Consider the following 5,501-nt stretch of genomic DNA (forward strand, 5'->3'; position numbering starts at 1 on the left):
CTTTCCTCTGCAGGGAATTTGCAGTGCGATTTTCATTTCTTCAGTGTTTGGAAGGTTACTTTTAAGATTTTCAAAACTGAGCCATCTTAAACCCAGACAAGCCCAAAACCAAACAAACCAGAGAAAGCACTTTCCAATGATGTGATGTCACGGTGCCTTCTCCTGAAGAAATGTTTCATGTTGTGGAATAAATCTGTATTAAACTATCACAAAACTTTGAGAAGTCTCCTGTTTCTGTTTATACTTTGTCTTACTAGAAATCGGAGAAAACTCTGTCCCTTCAGTGGGGAATACTGGAGTCCACAGCTGAATACTTTGGGTGTAGAGTAGAGACTGGGTTCCATCTTGCATGTGATTCTGTCTGTGCATTACATACTTCTTGGTAGTTTCCCTAGTTTCTTCTTTTCTTTGCTGAAGATATTTTAAATATCTGTTCTCCGCAGAACTCTTGGTGTTACTTGGTATATTACGTGACAGTTTTAAAGACTTATGCTTCACTTTGCTGCAGGGCACTCAAATGTGGACTACTTTTCAGCAATGAGATTATTGAATTTGAAATAAGTCACCTTGCAGAATTCAAGAAGAAATTAAAGAGTCTGAACCAAAGCAGTCAGAAGAAGTAGCCTGACTCATTGAATACGCAGTCTCTGGAATTTTCCTCTGTGTGGGCTGAAAACCTTATTATTGTTAGAGTGAATCTAACAATACACAAGCTTCAAACAGTTCATTCAAATTATTCATGAAAGGGCTTTCAGATGAAAAACCTGGAAGAGCATAGCAGAAAGGAAAAGATATATGCAGACATGCACTGTGGAACGTTGTGTATATAAAGTACACTTTTCTACTTGCATCTCTGGTACTGCATGAGGTGCCTTGTCCAGGCACTAATCCCTCTCCTTTTTGTGTAAGGAGATTTAAGAAATTAATGAAAAAGACTGTTGTTGTTATTGTTGTTTGGTGCATAAGGAACTTGATTTAATTTGCTGTTGTTTGTAGGTCTCAGGCCTGTAAAATCCTGGAATTTCTTGAGAAAAAATAAAAAAGGCCACAATGGGCATTACAGAATATAGGTACAGATCTGCAGTGAGAAACATATTGTCGTAGCAGGACAGGATAATGTTCCTTTTCTCTGTTGGATAGATGAACTTTGTCGTAAACTGTTCACTCTGTATTCACACGTTTTGCAGAAAGTGATAACAATTTGCCATCATCTTTTCTGTTAGTATTTGCAGATGACTTGTCCTACTTCAGTTTTGATGCACTACCTCTTCATTTTCTTTGCATGAGGTTTTCCTCGTGATCAGTTTACACATTGCTATCGGTCTTGTGGAGAAGGGCATGCTATTTTTAGTTTCTTAGGACTAGCAGGCCTTTTTGGTGTTGCTGTTTTAGGGAGCTTTAAACTTCTTAACTAGTTTTATGAACTATATATTGTAACTAGGTTTATTACCATTTAGCTGTGGGACATCAGAATGCTAGTAGATGGGTGCGCGAAACAAAGACACCTTAAAATGCCTCTCCTTCAGTGTGTGTCTATTTGTAGACACTAAGAGGTACTTCTTTTTGGGTGTGTTTTACTGACGTTTCTCGAGTTTTCTTTTAGCAGTGAAAAATTACTCTGCCAAAGTCTTTTACTGATTAGCTTAGAGGTAAATACTTGATTTCTGGGAGAAGTGAGCTGGACTTGGATTAAAATTTGAAGCTTAAGGTGTTTGTTGATGTTGCTGGCTGGAACAGCCAAATGTAGCTGGAACCTCAGAATGTGTTATGTTGCTTTAGCCAAGTATTACCTCTGCTTTTTACATGTGAAACTTGTTAACAGGCAGAATTGCTGTTCTGGATCTAAGGAGCCTGAGTTAATTAACTGTTGTTTATAATCACAGGCTTCAGTCCTGTAAAGTGCTAGACACTCAAAAAAAGCAATGGCTGTAATGTACACTTTATTCTTACGGTGGCTGCTGATGCTTTAGGGTAAAATGTGCAGGCATAATAGATTTTTTTCTTTTCTATTTGACATTTCTTCCTTCATCTCTTTTTTCTTTATTTCCATTCTTTCATCTCATGCTCCTTTGTTTCAAAAGTACCTTTCCACAGTTTCATGAAGAACTTGTGCTTTGAGTTTCTCAGGCATATTTGTAATAATGATAATCCAGGTTGTTTATGGCAGCATGGCATCACAAGGGTTCTGGCAGCAATAACTGTTAGTTATGTTAGCATCTTCGCTGTCAGAGAAAGTGTTCACTCTACAGAGGCTACTTTTTGTTTGTTTACAAGACTTACTTTAAGCATTTTGCTGTTCTCAATCATTTCATATCTGTATTTCAGAGTTGTTTTGGTTACTTTTGGTGCTTGTAACACATTGCTTTTTGGTCCAGATCTTTAAAACAATAGAAATTGAGGAAATGCTAAAATGTTCACGGCTGGGCATTTGGTCTTTTGCATACTTTTCCAGAGGAAAAAATGGATGTCTTGTATTCTGAGATGGATAAAGCAACTGCCCTAGTTTGTGATTTTTTTTAAAATGCCTAAATTATGTCGTTCTCATGCTTAGTAAGAATTTTTCAATATATCTCTCTGGTCCTTAAAGTGGTTGAGGGTGTAGCATCTGCTTCCAAGTTTGGTTCATTTATATACCTTTACAGTCATTTTGCTACCTTTCCATGGTAGGACCTCAGAAGAAAACAAGGTTAAGACAGCCGTTGCTTATGCAAAAGGTAGTGAAACTGATTTGTGTACTAACTAATCACTTGGGAAAAGTAGCACATTGGAGAAACACTATTTTTAGGAACTTCTTGTTTCAACAATACATAATTTCCAGTGATTTTTAAAAAATGAGTAGCCCCTCCATATTCCATTGTGTGAAGTAGCCATAGCCTATTGTATCAGTTTTCTACAGATCTGTAATGCAGCCTCCAGTATCCTATATTTTTGAGAGTTTCCAGTCAGTTCCTATCTCACTGGCAATAAATCTGCTACTTTTAATGAAATTAAGTTGCAATACTGTTTATCTACACATTCCCTACAGCTGTCTCTGTAATTTATAGATCACAAGATGTCGCATTACCATTAGAGTGCTAGGCTGTAACCCAGGAGAAAGAAAACCGTGTTTTAGACGCTTAAATATTCATTGGAGAAGGGACTGGAGACCAGGTAATCTCTCTAACTGTTTAACTCCAGAGCCTTTCAGGTCAATGAATATTTAAATATCTTGTATAAAAGGGAAGAATCTCTGTAGGAGATCCTGGAAGTGGGTCACCCAAACACTTTAATGTACTCATGGGTTTAGCTCTGGAAGGTGGAGTGTGTTTGGGTCCTGTTGGGCAGAAGAAAAATCTGGGAGCAAGTCTGCCATGTTCTGAGTGAATAGGCTACTGGATAAGAAAGGGCAGCTGAACTGCAACATCTATTTTCCTTCTCTTCCTCAGTTGTTCTGAGAGTAGTTTGAGTTTTCTTTCCGTTTGGTTTTGTCAAAACACCTGAGATACAGCTGCCTGTCAAGTCCGTCTCTTATTGAATCCTAAATAGACATTTTTTTCTACTTCCTTGCTTCAACATTGAACTGATAATTTAGTTATTCTCATAGTTCTAGTGTTAAACCTTCATGGATTAATGAGATGCAAAAGCAATCTTCCTGGGTGTTACTTTGTGCAATGTGTTCATTGAAGAGAACTATTTTCCAGTGATACTGAGAAATAAGCTTATCCTGTAGTTTTAACCAGCGTTAATTCACCTAGTGAAAAAACAAATCTGTAAAATACTGAGCTATAGGCTTTTGGTAACTTTAAGTTATTCTAATAGGGGGATCCGATCCCTGCTTGAGAGGGAAAATAAAGCTGTCACAGATTGATAGCCCATGTTGAATTTTAGAGGGTTTTATCTTTTTAATACTGTGAGTGGGTGTGAGTTTAGAGTTAGTGGGTGTGTAGAGGGGGGGAAAGATGTCAAACTGAACTCTCCTCTAGGCCAGAGTTTTGTTTAAGAAGTAAGTTCTGGTTATATTGCAGGAACCTTTCAATTTTTTATATATATATATATGCGCACACATACATAAAAATCACATAAAAATACATGTATTTATTATCAGTTCTAGGTATATATGTGTATATGTATATATTGACTGTTTTTTGTCACTGGAGCTTGAAAGGCTATTTTCTTGAAGTTTATGCCTGGTTGTCATTTCAAAGTCTTGGAACTAGGTCTCTTGAATCCAAAACTGGTTTCCTTGGTCTTCACTATGCATTTGAGCAAAACCGATTTCAGAGAGAGAAACGAAGAGGAAGTATCCTGTAATGTGTCTTAAATGCCAGCATAACTCCTGCTGTTGCTTGTTATGCTTTAACAATATTCCCTAGGTAAATCTCATTCTAAAATGTGAAGAAAACCCATGCAATGATAATAATAAGAAGAATCCTTTCTAGTGATGGCCTTCTTTATAAATCAGCCTAATCTAATGACCTGATTAAGTTTAAGAGCCACAGAAGGTATGCATAAACATTTTGGCTTAGACTGAAAGCATATGCCCATATAATGATGATTACAAATACTGCAAACCAACCCTTGCCCTCAGAACACTGTCCTTGTCTTTTAGTCTTGGTGTATGTGGCTTTTTTAACAATTATGTGAAGTCTGTTTAAGCTGTAGCTTTGAAGAGAAGTGGAAAATATAATACTTAAATTGCAAGGTCATTGCTAAGTCACTTTTGATTTAATTTCTTTATCTAAGCAAACTTGACTCTTAATGAGTGTTTTTTTATCAGTTCCTTCATAAAGGGGAACTTACTGTTTAAGCTGTTAATGAAGAAGCAACCCTCTGCTTTAGCAATGACATAATATTGTTTGCAAATATTGGGAATAGGATGTAGGCAAAGACCTTAAATTCACTTTAGGACCTAGACTGTGATTGGTCTTATTAAAGAATGTCATGGGTTTAGTTTTCATGGTAAAAATGTATTGAATAATGCTGATTTCCTTCAAATCATGCTGTTATTGTACTTTTTGTTTTAAACTAATGAGATTATTAGAGAGAGACTTCAGTCTGTGCAACCATTCAATTAATCTGCTGGGGTGTCATCCTTTCCCCCCTTTTCCCCCCGGAATTAGAGCTGTTTTCCGTAGTCTGGGATGTTAATTATTTCTAGTTATTGAAGATACGAACTAGCTTGCAGCCAGTAACGCCATGGAGATATTTTAAGAGATTTAAAGTTTTCTGTGGCAATTCCTGTTCTTTTTTCTTCCATGCTTTACCAGTTTCTTTTTTCTTTTGATCCTTTACTTGTTAAAATAGATACTATATGTATATTGAAAGAGATGGACAAGTGCTTCACACTGCCCATTCCTAAAGCATTTTATCAGTGCATGCTTACTTTGGTGTAATATGTATGTATTACCACACACAGATACTATAGCTGTGACAAAGTGAGTAGTTCATGCAAGGCCTGAAAGGGAATTGTGTCAGGGTTGCAACTATAGTTTTGAACTGTGGTTTGTACTTAAGACACACTT

Source organism: Nestor notabilis, unplaced genomic scaffold, assembly GCF_000696875.1.
Source record: "Nestor notabilis isolate BGI_N333 unplaced genomic scaffold, ASM69687v1 scaffold14084, whole genome shotgun sequence".
Taxonomy (NCBI): Eukaryota; Metazoa; Chordata; class Aves; order Psittaciformes; family Psittacidae; genus Nestor; species Nestor notabilis.